This window comes from Equus asinus, chromosome 9, assembly GCF_041296235.1.
Source record: "Equus asinus isolate D_3611 breed Donkey chromosome 9, EquAss-T2T_v2, whole genome shotgun sequence".
NCBI lineage: Eukaryota > Metazoa > Chordata > Mammalia > Perissodactyla > Equidae > Equus > Equus asinus.
Window position 1 is genome coordinate 3047051 of NC_091798.1, and position 19779 is coordinate 3066829.

At 39.9% G+C, this 19779-nt stretch overlaps 1 protein-coding gene across 1 annotated transcript in view; it reads right to left on the reverse strand.

The window, feature by feature from the left end:
* Positions 1-19779, reverse strand: part of LOC123283909 (myosin phosphatase Rho-interacting protein-like) — a 91862-nt gene that overhangs the window by 13675 nt on the left and 58408 nt on the right. The gene's annotated exons all lie outside the window — the stretch shown is intronic.

Below are 19779 nucleotides of genomic sequence, written 5' to 3' on the forward strand. Positions count from 1 at the left end.
AGTCACCCCAACATCCATCATCAGAGGAAGGGATAAACAAAAGGTGGCCTAGCCACACAACGGAATCTTATGCAGCTATAAAAAGGCACAAAGTACTGACAATGCTAACACATGCATGAACCTGGACATTATGCTAAGTGAGAGTAGACCCAAAAGACCACACGGCGCATGATTCCACTTCTATGAAACATCCAGAACAGGTACATGTACAGAGACAGAAAGCAGACTGATGGGTGCACGACACGGAGGGAGTGGGAAATACGGGGTGACTGCTAACCGGTAAGGGATTTCTTTTCAGAGTAATAAAAATGTTCTGGAATTAGACAGTGGAGATGGTTGTATGACCTTGTGAATATGCTAAAAACTACTCTGTATACTTTAAAAGGGTGAATTTTACAGTCTGTGAATTATATCTCAAAAAAAATCATAGCAGAAAAACACACTGAGCAGTGTCTGGCCTATGAGTTCAATCAATGTTAGCTATGATTATATTTTTTTACATCCAAAGAGTTTCTCCTCCCCCAAGACCATGGCAGTCGGAGCTCAGCGTGAGTTAAAGATCTGGACAGCCACTCTGACTCCACCCCCCTTTTCAGCCAGAGCCAGCTGGAGAGAAAGGGCGGGGAAGGCACAACCAGGCCAATTTGTCCACTGCCCTCTGGAGGGCAGGACACAAATAAAGCCCAAACCCTCTGCCTGTCGACACACAGACTGATCTCCGGGTGAGCCTCAGGGCTCCTCTGGAAGTGCTTTTTATTCAACGCTCTCCAAACCAGGAGGCCCTGTCACACCTCTTCAGCTGGCAGCCTGGAATCTGTGGACTCAGAGAGGAAAGGTCATTTGCCAGAGGTCACACACCATCTGCCAAGAAAAACTCTCTTTTCTTGGCTTCTGCAGGTTCCTCAAGGCCCCCCAGGAAAGCAATGGTTTTTCCCTGTGAATGTGAACAGGGCACGTAAGAGGGGCTTCGGGCAAGGGGCATGGAGAGGCCTGAAGAAAGTGAAAGACTGGCTTTGATGGACACAAGAGTGGGCACTGGCAGGTAACCAGGGGTTAGAGGGACACAACCCAGGAGGGCCATGGGGTATGTGGAATGAAATTCTGCCTGGGAAAGCAGAAGCAAAGAGAGTAGAGGTCTGTTTTCTCAGCAAACACCAGCAGCGCCCAGCCATCCCCAGGCAGGTGAGCACACTCGGCTTCTCTCCCGCACCACTCAGGGATTCACAAACTTATCAGACCCCATCAAAGCTTGCACACAGGATGGAGCGGTCAGCACCGGGGCAGGACAACCCCCTGTGTGTATCCTGGGCCAGGTGGCTTCCCCACTTCTCCCCTCAGCCTGCAGTTCTGTGACCTGTGAAACCAGGAAGTTAGACCACGAGGCCACGTCTCCTCCATTTCTGTCCAGCTTTTATTGTACATCAGCCTCCCAGTCTCTGGCTGCAGGGCTTTGAGACAGCTTCACATTATCAGCCACTTCTGGGCTTTCCCCAAAAGAGGCAGTGGGAGACCCAAGGGCTGGCACAAGTTCCCTCAGAACCCAGTCTTGGTCTCACCCTGGCCCACCACTGGTGTCCTTATTCACTCAACAAACATATACTCAGCTGACTGTGTGCATAGCACCCATGTGCTGTACAGCAGGGAGCCTGCTAGCACCCACCTCGATTGGCCATTTTTTTTTTTTTTTGCTGAGGAAGATTAACCCTGAGCTACCATCTGTGCCAGGCTTCCTCCACTTTATATATGGGTCACCGCCATAGCATGGCTGACAACTGGTGTAGGTCCACACCTGGAATCGGAACCCGCAAACCCAGGCCGCTGAAGCCGGCCACACCGAACTTAACCATTATGCCACGGGGCTGGCCCCTGGCCATGACTTCTTTATACAGATCACCCCAAGGGAGACCCTTTCAGGTCGGCAGGTTGTATAGAAACGTAGGAAGGCCAGGTCAACAGAGGGCATAGGGCCAGAAACACATGCTCTGGGAGGAGGAGCAGGCTGGGAAGTGGCTATGTTCTATCAAGAGCATTTTCCAAGGCAAATCCACAGTGACTGAAGGCAGACAACAGTTGCCTAGGGCCAGGGGGATGGAAGGATTGGGGAATGACAGCTAAGAGGTACAGGATTTCTTTCCAGGATGATGAAAATGTTCTAAAATTGATTGTGGTGATAGTTGCACATCTCTGGGAATATACTAAAAATCACCAAACTGTACAATTTAAATGGATCAACTGTATGATATGTGAATTTCATCTCAATAAAGCTGTTTAAAAAGTCTGTGGAAGCAGAGATAAATGACAAACTGCTCCTACCTTCACGGGTTGGCAGTCCAAAGGAAATAGAGAGAGTCCTTTTCCCAAACCTAAGGAAGCCAAATCTGGGGAGGTACTGGGGGGGTCACTATGTAAGTCTTCAAGTGACTCTGCCCCCACAGCCAGATTTGGGAAACTTCATTCAAAGAGACAGGGACAAGGTTCCAAAGGGCAGTGACCCAGTCCATTGGTTTGTAGGAAGAGAGCTGGAACGTGCCAGGCACAGAGGCCAGAGAGGGAGCAAGACGCAGCAGGCTCAGGCTGACGGGGTAGAGGGTGGAGCAAAGAGTTCCTAAAAGGGCTAACTTGGTGCCCACAGCTGGATGACAAGAGCCTCCAGATGTCTACTGGGCCATTCTACCTCCTCAGGAGACAGGGAGGTACCTGCCACCCTGCACAGCCATCCAACTGAGCAAATGACCGTGAAGGAGGTGAGGACCCCCAACCCCACCACACAGGAGGGCGGCCTGAGGTGGAGAGGACTCTCTGGGCATAGGCACAGCTAAAGCAAAGGCACAGAGGCAGGAATGACTGCGTTTGAGGGGCTGGTGAGGAAGGAGCCAACCTAACCACACAAAGCCGCTCCTGCTGCTTCCGTCCTCAAGCTCCCCAGCACCTCTACTGCGAGCCCCCGGACTGGAACCCACCCCACATGCCCGAGAGCCCAGCGCCCGGACAGCCTGTGGTCCTGAGCCAGCCACCCTGTCCTCAGCCCACAGGCGTGGGAAGGGCCTCCCAGGAAGTGCTGCTGCTTCTCCCACCATTTCTGACTGTCTAAACATGCCAGCAGCAGGCCTGGCCGTGGCGCTAAGTCCAGAAGTGCCCCCCAGAGCGACTGTCCCCACAGGACCAGAGGCTCACAAGCAGTTTGTAAGGCAGCACTGCTCCCTCTCAGGCCTCACCGTCTGTCCTGGAGAGGGGCCTCTGACAGGCTTGAAGGCATTCTCTTCCTGAGAGCCCCATAATGACGGACACACAGACTCTCAACAGACAACCCAAAAGGAAGCTGGCACAGGGCAGCGTGTCTAGAAACTCTTAGTGGTATGCTAGCTTTGTTGTTTTCTGACAGGGTGGCTGGGGTTTCTGTTTTTGTTTCTGTCTTTTGAGGGAGAGACGGGGACAGGAGAAGCAGGTATCTGTTGTTGATACCGAGGAGCTGAGCAGTAAGGATCCAAAGGACAGGACTGAGTTCTGTTTCAAGCAGGCCACCCCAGAGGAAGCACACTGGTCCAGATCCCACATAAAAGTGACCACACAAGAGTGTCCTCTGAGCTACTTCCCTTCAGTTAAACTCGGCCTCCCCTCACAGACCCAATCAACTGGAGGCTGCACTCCTGGCTGGCCTCTGGGAAGAGGCTGCTGGCGGTCCGGGCATACTCCTCACCCCAAAGCCCTTTCGAAAATGGTTCCCTGAAACTTCTGCTTCCTGGAAGATGGAGTAGATGTAATTTTGTCCATTCCTCCTACTAAGTACGAATAAAACCCTGGACATAGTACATAAGACAAACCTAAGAAGACTGAAAGGTGGAGAGACAAAGGCAGATGGGCTGGGAACCTTGGAACCTGAGAAACGACATGGAGGTATGGTGTCCTGGGTTTTCTTTTTGCCTCATTGTCCCAGACTGGGGACTGCAGGAGCCAGCAACCTGAAAGTGCCAACAGGCACAGATAAAAAGAAGCCCCAATAAAAGCCTGTTCTCTCTGACTGAAGAACCAGGCAAGGGACAGCTGGGTGAGAGAGAGAACTCTCAGACAATAACCACCCTACTCCAGACACACACCACAGAAAAGATGCAGCTCCACCCTGACCAGCAAAGGCTAGACTTCCACCTTGCCAGCTCAGAGGTGCCCTAGCATCCCTGCCAGGGAAGGGTCAGGAGGCCAGATAGAGAGCTGGGACTTTCATTCCCACCCAGCAGTTCCGAGGCCCCCTCCCCTTTCCCTGCTGGGGTGATGATGGAGGAGGGCACGTGGGGAGCTGAACTCCCACCTCCCCTGGCAGTACCAAGGAACCTCCCACCTCAGGTGTCAGTGCAGGCCAAGTGGAGAGTCTGGACTTCTACCTCCACCTGAAGGTAAAAGGCAGTGGTCCCCCTTCCCTGCTGGAGCAGTGTGAGAAAGAGCTGACTGAAAGAGAAGGATCAAACGCAATCCAGAGTCACCCAACATAACATGAAAATGTCCAGGTTTCAACAGAAAAATCACCATTATACCAAGAAGCATGAAGGCTGCAAAGTCAATGAACAAGACATTCGATGGACGCCAACATGGCGGTAACAGACGTGTCAGAACCACCTGACAAGGATTTTAAAGCAGCCATGCTAAAAGCTTCAACAAGAAATTATGAACATGCTTGAAATAAATGAAAACACAGAAAGCTTCAGTAAAGAAACAGGAGATATAAGAACCAAACAAATTATGAAACTGAAAAATACAATAACTGAAATAAAAAGCACAATGGATGGGCTCAACAGCAGAATGATGGGAGCCAAGGCAAGCATCAGTGAACTGGAAGACAAAACAATAAAAATTACCCACTCAGGGGCTGGCCCCGTGGCCGAGTGGTTAAGTTCATGTGCTCCGCTGCAGGCGGCCCAGTGTTTCGTTGGTTTGAATCCTGGGCACGGACATGACACTACTCATCAAACCACACTGAGGCAGCGTCCCACATGCCACAACTAGAAAGACCCACAACGAAGAACATACAACTATGTACTGGGGGGCTTTGGGGAGAAAAAGGAAAAAAATAAAATCTTTAAAAAAAAAAATTACCCACTCAGACAGCTGAGAGAAAACAAACTGAAAAAAATAAATAAATATGAGAAGAACAGCATTTAGGAGCTTGTGAGACTATAACTTGTGGGACTCTGTCATCAGAGTCCTGGAAGGAGAGGGGGGTAGGGCAGAAAAAGCACTTGAAAGAATGGCTGAAAACTCCCCAAATTTGTCAAGAGTGGCAACCTATAAATTCAAGAAGCTGAGTGAATTCCAAAGGATAAACTCCAAAGTAATCCACACCAAGACAGAAATTTAATTGATATCAAAAACAAATATCAAAACTAAAGACAAGGATAAAATCTTGAAAGTAGTCAGAGAAAACAACAGCTTATAGATAAGAGAAAACCAAATATAATTAAAGCAGATTTCTCATTGGGAACCACGGAGACCAGAGGGACGTGGCACAATGCTTTTCAGGCGCTGAAAGAAAAAAACTGTCAAGAATTCCACACCCAGTGAAAATACCCTTAAGGAAAGAAAGGGAGATAAAGACATTCTCAGACAAAGGAAAACTGAGAGGATCTGTTAGCAGACTTACCGTAAAAAATTATGGCTAAAGGAAGTTCTCTAAACAGAAAGCAAATGATAAAAGAACAAACCTTGGATCATCATAAAGGAAGCAAGAATACAGGAGGCAAAAATACATGTCATCAGGCTTCCCTTCTCTTGAGTTTTCTAAATTATGCTTGATGACTAAAGCAAAACTTACAACAGTGTCTGGTGCATTCTAAATTATGTAGAGGAAATATTTAAGACACTTACATGGGGAATGGTAAAGGAACGTAAAAGGTACTCCCTTTCCTTGAACAGGTAAAATGACACCACTAGTAGGCTGTGATAAACTATATATATATGTATAAAACATAATGCCTTGAGCAATCACTAAAAAATCTATACTGAAAAAATCACTATAGATAAATATAAAAATTATCATAAAAAAATCAAACCCTAAGAAAAAAAATTCAAGGAGAAAGAGAAATGAAAATCAAAGAGAACAAACAGCAAATAAAAAATAATTATAGCCTAACATATCAGTAATTATATTAACGGTAAATGGTCTAAACATGCCAATTAAAAGACCGAGACTGAAACAGCAGATGAAAAAAAATGATCCAACTATACACTGTCTACAAGAAACTCATTGCAAACATAATGATACAGACATGATAAAGTAAAAGAATGGTAAAGATACATCTTGCAAATATTAAAGGAGAGCAGAGTTGCTATGTTAGTAACAAAGTAGACTTCAAAATAAAGAAAATGACAAGAGACAGAAAGAATATTATATAAATAACAAAGGCTCGATTCATCAAGAAGACAAAGCAATCCTAAATGTATAGGCACCAAATAACAGATCTGCAAAGCACTGTGAAGAAAAACTGACAGAACTAGAAGGAAAAAAAAATAAACTCACAATTACAGTTGGAGACTTCAACATTCCTCTTTCAATAGTTCATAGAATAACTAGACAGAAAATCAGCAAGGAACCAGAGCAATCAACAATACCATCAACCAACAGAATCTAACTGATAGCTGTTAGAACAGTCCACCAAACAACAGCAGGTTATACTTTTTTTTAAGTGCCCACAGAACATAGACCACGACAGATCCTACCTTGGGCCATAAAACAAATCTCAATAGAATCAAAGAACTAAAATCAACGTTCTCAGACCGTGACGAAACCAAACTAGATATCAGTATGAGAAAGGTAACAGGAAAATCTTCAAACATTTGGAAACTAAACAATACACTTCTAAATAATCTTTGGGTCAAAGAAGGAACCTCAAAGGAGATTTAAAAAAACACTGACATATTGGGGGCCGGCCCAGCCGTGCAGTGGTTAAGTTCACGTACTCCGCTTCAGTGGCCCAGAGTTCACAGGTTCGGATCCTGGGTGCACACCTAGCACTATTCATCAAGCCATGCTGTGGCAGCATCCCACATAAAATACAGGAGGACTGGCACAGACGTTAGCTCAGTGACAGTCTTCCTCAAGCAAAAACAGGAGGATTGGCAACAGACGTTAGCTCAGGGCCAATCCTCCTCACACACACAAAAATAATAAATAATGACATCAAAATTTGTGGGACACATCTAAAGCAGTCCTGAGAGGGAATGTTATTGCACTAAAACACTTACATTAGAAAAGAGGAAAGGTTTCCAATCAGTAAGCTCCCACCTCAAGAATCTAGAAAAAGAAGTACAAAATATACAAAACATCATAAAGAAGAATCAAACAGAATTACTTGAGATGAAAAACACAATGGACCAGATAAAACAGAATACGGATTCCCTGAACGCCCGTGTAGACACGATAGAAGAGAAAATTAACATAATTGAAGATAGACAGACTGAATGGCTCCAGACAGAGGAAGAAAGAGAACTAAGAATTTTAAAAAATGAGGAAAATCTCCAAGAGGTAATGGATTCAATGAGGAGTAAGAACATAAGGATCATAGGAATTCCCGAGAATGTGGAAAAGGAAAATGGAGCAGAAAGTGTGCTTAACGAAATTATTGAAGAGAACTTCCCAAATCTAGAGACTGACAGAGAAATGTGTGTAGAGGAAAGTTCAAGATCTCCTAGATTTGTCAATGTAAAAACACCTACTGCAAGGCACATAGTAGTAAAATTGGCGATAAGGAAAGAATACTCAGGGAAGTAAGGAAAAAATGAGAGAATAACCTATAAAGGAGCCCCTATCAGACTGTCAGCGGATTTCTCTACAGAAACCTTACAAGCAAGGAAAGAATGGAGTGACATATTCAAAGCTTTAAAAGATAAAAATCTTCAGCCAAGAATACTCTATCCAGCAAGAATTTCCTTCAGATAATGAGGGAGAAATTAAATCTTTTCCAGACAAACAAAAGTTAAGGGAATTTGTAACTAAAAGCCCTCCATTACAAGAAATCCTCAAGAAGGTTCTCATACCTGAAAGAAAAAAGGGAGAAAGGGGACACAATCCACAGACTAGGGAGACCGACGGATAGAACCAGAACAGGATAGCAAGTATTCAACTATAGCATTAAGGTAAAGGTAAGGAAACTAGCAAAGCAAGGACGATCTTATCACTCTAACTACAAATTCATAAGACGAGTTGGAATAAAAATGAAAATAATTATTTAGGAGGAGAAGAGCAAAGGGTCTAAATCAGTATTGGTCAAGTAAGTAAGAGACCACCAGAGAATAGACTATATTATACACGAGATTCGAAATACAAACTTCAAGGTAGACACTAAAATAAAGTACAGAACAGAGTCACAAATCATAAATAAGGAAAAATCTAAGAAACCCAGCATAAGAAACTGCAGTATTAAATGGGTAGTCTAAAGCACACAGGAAAAGAAACACAGGAAAACAAGATAATGAGCGATAGATTGACAGCATTAAGTCCACAGGCATCAATAATCACTCTCAATGTAAACGGACTGAACTCTCCAATAAAAAGACAGAGAGTGGCAAAATGGATTAAAGAACAAGATCCAACAATTTGTTGCCTGCAGGAAACACACCTCAGCCCCAAGGAAACACACAGACTCAGGGTGAAGGGGTGGAGGACAATACTTCAAGCTAATAGCAAGGAAAAAGAGTCAGGCGTTGCAATTCTTATATCAGACCAAGTGGATTTCAAAATGAGACAGGTAAAGAGAGAGACAGAGGGACAATATATAATGATCAAAGGGACACTTCATCAAGAAGAAATAACGCTTATAAATATCTATGCACCCAACACAGGAGCACCAAGATTCATAAAGCAACTATTAACAGACCTAAAGGAAGACGTTAACAACAACACAATAATAGTAGGGGACCTCAACACCCCACTCACATCAACTGACAGATCATCCAGACAGAAAATCAACAAGGAAATAGTGGAGCTGAATGAAAAACTAAAACAATTGGACTCAATAGACATATATAGAAAGAGCTGAATACACATTCTTCTCAAGTGCACATGGAACATTCTCAAGGATAGACCATATGTTGGGAAACAAGGCAAGCCTCTACAAATTTAAAAAAATTGAAATAATAACAAGCATCTTCTCCGATCATAGCGCTATAAGGCTAGAAAATAATTACAAGAAAAAAGCTGAGAAAGGCACAAAGATGTGGAGACTAAACAACACACTACAGAACAAGCAATGGATCACTGAAGAAATTAAAGAAGAAATAAAAAATACCTGGGAACAAATGAAAATGATAGCATGCCATACCAACTCATATGGGATACAGCAAAAGCTGTATTAAGAGGAAAATTCATCGCAATACAGGCACATCTTAACAAACAAGAAAAATCCCAAATAAGCAACCTTAAAGTACATCTAACTGAACTAGAGAAAAAAGAACAAATGAAGCCCAAAGTCAGCAGAAGGAGAGAAATAAAAATCAGAGCAGAAATAAATACTATTGAAACGAAAAAGGCAGTAGAAAGGATCGATGAAACAAAGAGCTGGTTTTTTGAGAAGATAAATAAAATTGACAAACCACTAGCCAGACTTACAAAGAAAAAAAGGGAGAAAGCTCAAATAAACAAAATCAGAAATGAAAGAGGAGAAATAACAGACTCTACAGAAATACAACGGATTATAAGAGAATACTACAAAAACTATATGCTAACAGAATGGATAACCTAAAGGAAATGGATAAATTCTTGGACTCCTACAATTTCCCAAAGCTCACTCAAGAAGAGGCATGGAATACTTCCTAACACATTCTATGAGGCCAACATCACGCTGATACCAAAACCTGACAAGGACACCACGAAAAAAGAGAACTACAGGCCAATATCACCCATGAATACAGATGCAAAAATTCTAAACAAAATTTTGGCAACCAGAATTCAGCAATTCATCAAAAGGATCGTACATCATGATCAGGTGGGATTCATACCAGGGACACAGGGATGGTTCAACATCTGTAAATCAATCAACGTGATACACCACATCTACAAACTAAGGAATAAAAACCACATGATCATCTCAATAGATGCAGAGAACGCATTTGACAAGATCCAACAGCCATTTATGATAAAAACTCTGAACCAAATGGGCATAGAAGGAAACTACTTCAACATAATAAAGGCCATATACAACAAACCCATAGCCAACATCATACTCAATGGGCAAAAACTGAACCCCAGCCCCCTGAAAACAGGAATGAGACAAGGATGCCCTCTACCACCACTCTTATTTAACATAGTACTGGAGGTCCTGGCCAGAGCAATCAGGCAAGAAAAAGGAATAAAAGGAATCCAAATAGGGAGGGAAGAAGTGAAACTCTCGCTGTTTGCAGATGACATGATCTTATATATAGAAAACCCCAAAGAATCCATTGGAAAACTGTTAGAAGTAACCAACAACTACAGCAAAGTTGCAGGGTATAAAATCAATTTGCATAAATCAGTAGCATTTCTATACTCCAGTAATGAACCAACAGAAAAAGAACTCAAGAACACAATACCATTCAGAATCGCAACAAAAAGAATAAAATACCTTGGGGTAAATTTAACTAAGGAAGTGAAGGACCTATATAATGAAAATTACAAGGCCTTTCTGAGAGAATTGGATGACAACATAAGGAGATGGAAAGACATTCCATGTACATGGATTGGAAGAATAAACATAGTTAAAATGTCCGTTCTACCTAAAGCAATCTACAGATTCAACGCCATCCCAATCAGAATCCCAAGGACATTCTTTACAGAATTAGAACAAAAAATCCTAAAATTCATATGGGGCAACAAAAGACCCCGAATTTCTAAAGCAATCCTGAGAAAAAAAAAACACAGCTGGAGGCATCACAATCCCTGACTTCAAAACATACTACAAAGCAACAGTAATCAAAACAGCATGGTACTGGTACAAAAACAGGTGCACAGATCACTGGAACAGAATTGAAAGCCCAGAAATAAAACCACACATCTATGGACAGGTAATCTTTGACAAAGGAGCTAAGGGCCTACAATGGAGAAAAGAAAGTCTTTTCAACAAATGGTGCTGGGAAAACTGGAAAGCCACATGTAAATGAATGAAAATTGACCATTCTTTTTCACCATTCACCAAAATAAACTCAAAATGGAGCAAAGACCTAAAGCTCAGACCTGAAACCATAAGGCTTCTGGAAGAAAACGTAGGCAGTACACTCTTTGACATCAGTATTAAAAAGATCTTTTTGGACACCATGGCTTCTCAGAGATGGGAAACAATAGAAAGAATAAACAAATGGGACTTCATCAGACTAAAGAGCTTCTTCAAGGCCAGGGAAAACAGGATTGAAACAAAAAAACAACCCACTAACCGGGAAGAAATATTTGCAAGTCATATATCTGACAAAGACTTAATATCCATAATATATAAAGAACTCTCACAACTCAACAACAAAACATCAAACAACCCAATCAAAAAATGGGCTGGAGACATGAACAGACGTTTCTCCAAAGAAGATATACTGATGGCCAATAGGCACATGAAAGGATGCTCATCATCGCTGATCATCAGGGAAATGCAAATCAAAACTACACTAACATATCACCTTACACCCATTAGAATGACAAAAATATCTAAAACTAATAGTAACAAATGTTGGAGAGGTTGCGGAGAGAATGGAACCCTCACACACTGCTGGTGGGAATGCAAACTGGTGCAGCCACTATGGAAAACAGTATGGAGATTCCTCAAAAAATTAAAAATAGAACTACCATATGATCCAGCCATCCCACTACTGGGTATTTATCCAAAGAGCTTGAAGTCAGCAATCCCAAATGTCCTATGCACCCCAATGTTCATTGCAGCATTATTTACAATAGCCAAGACACGGAAGCAACCTAAGTGCCCAGCAACAGACGAATGGGTAAAGAAGATGTGGAACATATATACAATGGAATACTACTCAGCTGTAAAACAGAACAAAATCATTCCATTTGCAATAACATGAATGGACCTGGAGGGAATTATGTTAAGTGAAATAAGCCAGCGAGAGAAGGATAATCTGTGTATGACCCCACTCATATGAGGAATTTAAAATTATGGACTAAGAACAGTTTAGTGGATACCAGGGGAAAGGTGGGGTGGGGGGTGGGCACAAGGGGTGAAGTGGTGCACCTACAACACGACTGACAAACATTAATGTACAACTGAAATTTCACAAGATTGTAACCTATCATTAACCCAATAAAAAAAAGTGTTAAATGTATATTTTTTACTTATCAAATACTTAAGGGAAAAAAAGACTACCCATTATAGGACAACTTACTCTGAAGTAGACACTCTCACATATGGACAGTGGTAATAAAAGGATTTAGAAAACAACTTGGCAATAAGCCTTTGATCTCTTGAGTAATTCTGCCTCTTTTTATCTATACAAAGAAAATAATTCTTAATAAATAACTTTACTCACAAAAGATACTGATCTATGAGTTATTTACAACAGCGAAAACACTGTAAATAATTAAAATGTATAATAATGGCTAAACAGGTATGCATAAAAGTCATACAATATCATACCATCCATTAAAAATAATTCAAAAAAGTTCAATTATAATATGGAAAACAGTTCACACTACAGTGCTAACCAAAAATAGCAGGCTATAAGTTGTAGATAAAATATGATCACAACTATGTTTAAAAACACATGAGGCCAGCCCAGTGGCATAGTGGTTAAGTTCCCGTCCTCCACTTTAGCGGCCCAGGGTTCACGGGTTCAGATCCCAGTCTCAGACCTACACACCACTTATCAAGCCATGCTGTGGCGGTGTTCCACATACAAAATATAGGAAGACTGGCACAGACGTTAGCTCAGCAACAATCTTCCTCAAACAAAAAGAAGAAGATAAGCAACAGATGTTAACTCAGGGCCAATCTTCCTCAACAAAAAAAAATACAATAGGGGGCCAGCCTGGTGGCATAGTGTGGTTAAGTTCGCAGCAGCCTGGGGTTCACAGGTTCAGATCCTGAGCACAGACCTAGCACCACTGTCAAACCATGCTATGGCAGCATCTCACATAAAATAGACAAGGATTGACACAGATGTTAGCTCAGCAACAATCTTCCTCCAAGCAAAAAGGAAGATTGGCAACAGATGTTAGCTAGGGCCAATCTTGCTCACACACACACCAAAAAAAAAGTAAATAAATAAAATAAAATAAAATAATTACAGTAAAATACTCTCAGAAATATTAACAGTAGGTGTTATCTAGATGATAACATTATAGGTGATTTTTTTCTATCTTTTCATGGTATAAAGTTATCGCTTTTATGCTGGAAAAGTTTTGTTTTCTTTTTTAATTCATGTAATTTTCTTTTATAGGTCATAAATGAAGATTGGAGATGTATGAGTTAAACTAAACTTAAAAGTTGAAAACTTAATTTTCCTAAGATTTTGCAAGGTAATCCACTCCCATTCAAGAAATTACTCATATGTGCATGTGTTTTTAGTTGTAAAATTATAGTATCTATTTACAATGCATTATAAAATACACAGCTCATTTATTTGTTAGTATCCATAACTTCACTTACAAATCAAACAGTATTTGATAGTTAGCTTTTCACTAATCCAACAGATTCTTTTCACACCTCTTTTATTTACAAGTTTACTCCTTGCTTTAGTGTTAGAAATCTTATGTCCTTATTCAAGTAAAATTATAAGAAATCCTATCAAAATCTTCCAAGTATTAATTACGTAAGCATATAAAATAAAGTCTAATTGTCTATAAACTTTTTATGCCTTGATTTTAGTCGCAAATGTGATACAGGCCCATACAGGTTTCCACTATGCTGCTGAATACTTACCACTGCTTCCGGTTGTTAGGGTAAATGGTGGAATTTTTCTCAGTGGGTCCACGTCTTGGGTTTCCTTACAAAACCTCACCAAATTTTAACATGTGCATTTTATGCACAGTGACCTGATTTAAACCTCATGAGAACTTTATTACAGGAAACTGAGGCTCAGAAAGGCACTTATTTGCTGAATGCAATAAGGGAGTTAAATAATTTGCACTTACAGCTACTAAGTGGAAAATTAGGAATTCTATCTCCAACCAAAGCCTACGCTATACTGCATCCCTTAGGGGAACTCCAGGCACAATGACAAATATAATTTAATGAATAGAAAAAGTAGTTACCCTAAAAGATAATCCTCAAAAAACTCAAAAAACTCAAAATCTGAAGTACAGTTTCTACTGAATGTGTATCGCTTTTGCACCACTGTAAAGTCAAAAAATCGTTAAGTTGAACCATCATTAAATTGGGAACCGTCTGTACTTAAAAGGACAAACTAAGACGTCCATGAAAGTGCTTTCAGTTACTAGAGCATACTTTTCCAAAGTTTTTCATCTTTGTTCATTGCTATCTTTGTTATTGTTTTATATACGCTCATTGATTTAATTTACTTTTTTAATAAGACACTTTATGGACACATGAAATTACCTGAGTTCTCTGGCTTTACTGCTCATGCTTAAGCCACTGTGCTTACCACACTATCTTCACTTGGACACAGCAGCAACTAAAGATAAGTCACTAACAATAAGAAAAGCAAATCATTTTAAAATCAATTCCTAAAACTTCCAACTAAAACTGGAACTGATCCTCACAAAGACCAAGACTTGACAGGCATTACAAAAGCATTTCAAACAAAGGAGAGTACCAAAACTAAAGCCACAGACAGCTATGGCATTTTCACATAGGACCATTTAAAAAAAAAAAAACACTAACCAGTCAGCTACAGCCCATAAGGAGCTTATAAGTCCTCACTCCTATGCTCACAACAAGAAAAAAGATAAAAGAAACTGTAAATCAGTAACTTATCTTAGAAAACTGAGGTCAAAGGGCAAATCACCACCGAAAACGCTGGAGACAGGCAGATACAAAGAATCACAGCTTATCTGGAGTGGGAACACTTCAACAGTAATTGACAAACTGTAGGAGACCAAGTATGGATTAGCCTGAGTTAAAATATCTTGGGGTCCCAGTTTTGGGGGGGGCCCCACACTTTCCTGGGTTTTACACGTCCAGGAACCCTAGAAGGTTTTCAGGTTTTCACAATGAAGATCTGAGGAAAATCCTCTTCTGCTTTGAGCAGGAGAAGGGGAAAGTAACCATACTGAAATATGCCCAGAACATTCTCTTCTTAACAAAGTCACACCCTGAAGATAAACTACTTTAGCAGAGCATCATCTACCTGGAGGAAGAGCAATTAGGCAACCTCAGCCTCCACCAGCCTTCTTGTCTCACCGAAGCTGGGGGAGGGAGGGAGGGCTAAAAGACACTTTTGAAGGTCACAGTCCAGGGACTCAGGACCACTAGAAAAAAATGAGATTTAATCGTAAGATTACAGAACACTTTCCCTCCCCAACTGCTTATCACCCCATCAACAGGGATCCACCATAACAACAGTGAATTACAAGTGAGAATGCAGCAAGAAAAGAGACTCTGTTTAAGAAGGAGTTTTTACTTAGGGAAATCCAAAGAAAACAGGAAGAAAAAAAATAAAACAAGGAAATTAGAAGAACATGAAGCCTCTGTCACCTACGGGTACAGCAAATATTAAACACAACCCAGTTCCTAGCGAGATTAACATAAAAGCTCACACCAAAAGCCTGATTACCTCAGTTCCTATCACCAGAAATATCATATCTGGCTTTCAAAAAAAATTGCAAGTCATGCTAAAAGGCAAGAAAAAACACAATCTTAAGAGACAAAGACTGCATTAGAACCAGACTCAGATAAGACACAGGTTTTTGGACTTATAAGACAGGGGAATTAAAAATAACTGTGACTAGTATGATAAGGTCTCCAATAAAAAAAAGCAGGTAACGTGCAAGAATAGATGGGTAATATAAGCAGAGAGATGGAAACTCTATTAAATAAAACAAAAGGAAATGCTATAAGTCTAAAACACTGTAAAAGAAATAAAGATGCTTTTGATGGGCTCATCCATAGACTGGACACAGGCAAGGAAAGAATCAATGAGCTCGAAGAGGAAAGAATCAGTCAGGTTGATGATACGTCAACAAAAATTTTCCAAACTGAAATGCAAAAGAGAAAAGAGAGAAAAAAAAGGAAACAGAAAAACTAGTAACTATAGGACAATTACAAAAGTTGTAACATACACATAATGGAATAAGAAAGAGAGAGAAAAGAGCAGACGAAATGTTTGAAATAATGGTGGGTGGAAAATCTTCCAGAATTAATGATAGATACCACAGATGCAGGAAGCACAGAGAATATCAAGCAAGATAAATACCAAATATCTACACTGAGCTATATCATATGCAAACAGGCAAAAAACCAAAGACAGAGAAAAATTTTAAGAAGGCAGAAGAAAGACACCTTATCTACAGAGAAACAAGGATAAGCATTCCATCTGACATGTGGTCAGAAACCATGCAAGCAGAAGGAGCGCGGAATAAAATATTTAAAGTGTTTAAAGGAAAAAAAAAAAAACCACCAAGCAAGAACAATGTATCCAGCAAAATGATCCTTTGAAAGCGAAAGAAAAATAAAGGCTTTCTCAAACAAAGGAAAACTGAAAGAATCTGTTGCCAGAAGACTTGCCTTGCAAGAAATGTTAAAAGAAGTTTTTCAAAGAGAAAGAAAATTATATAGGTCAGAAACACAGATCTGATAAAGAAAGGAAGAGTATTAGAGAAGGAATAAATGAAGGGAAAATAACATATTTTATGTTTCTTATTCTTAACTTACCTAATAGCAAAAATGTATCGGGTGAGTGTGATCCCCTTACAGATAAGAGGAAGAATTGGGAACGCTCTATTATCAGGTACCTACACTATTTGTGAATGGTATGGTTTTATTTGAAAGTGGACTCAGACTAGCTATAAATGTATATTGCAAACTGTAAGACAACCAATAAAAATTGTTTTAAAGAAGTATAATTTATAAGTTAAAAGAGGAAAGAAAATGAAATCATATAAAATGTTTAAAACCAAAGGCAAAACGGGGAAGATAAAAAGAAAACAAAGAACAAGTGCAATGAATAAACAACAGCTACAAACATGGCAGATATTAATCCAACTATATAAAAATTCACTTTAAATGTAAATGATCTAAATACATCAACTAAGAGTCAGAGTGTGTCAGAGTGTCAGTGTGGATACAATCAGATGTCAGAATGAATTAAAAAACAAGACTCAATTATATGTTGTCTACAAGAAACCCACTTGAAACATAACAATATTGGGGCTGGCCCGGTGGCACAGCAGTTAAGTTTGCACGTTCCGTTTTGGCGGCCCAGGGTTCGCCAGTTTGGATCCCGGGTGCAGACATGGCACTGCTTGGCAAGCCATGCTGTGGTAGGTGTCCCACATATAAAGTAGAGGAAGATGGGCATGGATGTTAGCTCAGGGCCAGTCTTCCTCAGCAAAAAGAGGAGGATTGGCAGCAGTTACCTCAGAGCTAATCTTCCTCAATAAATAAATAAATGAATAAATAAATAAATAAATAAAAATAAACATAACCATAGTGATTTTAAGTAAAGGGATGATGGGGGAAATGGGGACTTGTTGTTTAATGGGTATAAAGTTTCAGTTTTGCAAGAAGAAAAAGTTCTGAAGATTGGTTGCACAACAATGTAAATGTACTTAACGCTATTGAAATGTACATTTAAAGGTTAAAATGGGGGCCAGCCCCGGTGGCCCAGTGGTTAAGTTTGGCACGCTCCACTTCGGCAGCCTGGGTTCAGTTACCAGGCACAGACCTCTGTCAGTGGTCACGCTGTGGTGGTGGCGCACATACAAAAAGAGGAAGATTGGCAACAGACGTTGCCAGGGTGAATCTACCTCAACAACAACAACAACAAAAGGCTAAAATGGTAAATATTATGTTATGTATGGGTAGTTCACCACAATATTTTTCTAAAAAGTAAAGGGATGTATATTCAAGTCCTTTGCCATTTTTTAATTGAGTTGTTTGTCTTTTTGTCACTGAGTTGTAAGAGTTTTTTATATATTCTAGATATTAAACCCTTATCAGATATATGATTTGCAAATATTTTTTCCCATTCTGTAGATTATCTTTACACTCTCTTAACAGTGCCATTTGATGTGAAAAAAGGTTTTAATTTTAATGAAATCCAAACTATTTTTTCTTTTGTTGTTTGTGTTTTGTGCATCTTATTTAAGACACCACTGGCAAATCCAAGGTCATGAAGATTAGCCCCTATGATTTCTCCTGAGAGTTTTAGAGTTTTAGCTCTTTAATTTAGGTATTTGATCCATTGTGAATTGTGGTATGACGTATAAGGTAAGGATCCAATCTTCATTCTTTTGCATGTGGATATCCAGTTGACCCAGCACCATTCACCGAAGAGACTATCAAGAAAGGTATACAGTTTTTGTCAGGGATGATAAAAGAGCTCTGAGTATAGATGGTGGTGATTGTTACATACTGTGAATGCATTTAATGTCACTGAATTGCACATTTACAAATGGCTAAAATTATAAATATTATGTTAGATATATTTTACCACAATAAAAATAAATGTGAGATACTACTTCACATCCACTAGAATGGGTATAATAAAAAAAGATGGACAATAGGATGTGTTGGTAAGGATGTGAAAAAATTGGAACCATGATACAATGCTGATATGAATGTAAAATAGTATCGTCACTTTGAAAAACAGTTCTGAAAGTTCCTCAAAAAGATAAACAGAGTTACCACATGACCCAGCAATTCCACTCCTAAGTATACACCAAAGAGAAGAGAAAATATATGCCCAGACAAAAATTTATACACACTCATAATTCGATTCATAATAACCAAAAATTAGAAACAACCCAAATATCTGTCAAATGATGAATGGGATATTATTCAACAATAAAAAGAAATGAAGTTCTAAGTCATGCTACAACGTGGATGTACCTTGAAAACATTATGCTAAAATGAATGTAGCTGGTCACAAAAGACATGTTGTATGATTCCTTTTATATAAAATATTCAGAATACACAAATACATAGAGATAGAAAGTAAAAGAGCGGTTGTTAGGATCCAGGGTAGATGTTGCGAGGGGAAATGAGGCGTGCCCACTAATTGGTATGGGGATTCTTGTTGGAGTGATAAATATTGTGGTGAATATACGAAAACCACTGAAATGTACTCTTTAAATGGGTAAACTGTGTGGAATGTGATTTATTTTAATAAAGCTGTTATTTAAAAAAAATGACGCACATTAACTGAATTGCTGATAGATCTTTTGATAGTAATTGCACTAGAATTTTGTCCTTTAATACAATTTCTAGTCCAAACAAGAACGAGGGAGGAAAAACCTAACTCAAACTAAAAGATTTAACATGATCTGAAAATATTATTTGAATCTTGAGCTTTAAAAGGAATAAATAGGAAATAATCAATCTGTAATTGCTTGAATTTTTTGCTTCAGCAGAGATTATAAAATTATAGAATGGAAATAGAAATTAAAATAATCTGTTATAAATATACATATTTTTTAACTTATCTGTCAAGACAATTATTTTGCTGCCTTTTGAGGCCAAGCAGTAGTGAACATTGATTGACTATATTAAAAATGAGCAGAAGCAGCACAAGTTCCTTCCACCAAGGATCTCACCCTAGGATATCAAGTCTTTAACGAAGCTCTGCTTTCTGAAAAATTCCACATTCAGTATTAAGAAAAAAACCAAGTGTCCACACTTTATGTTCATCAAGGGCCCAAAGTTT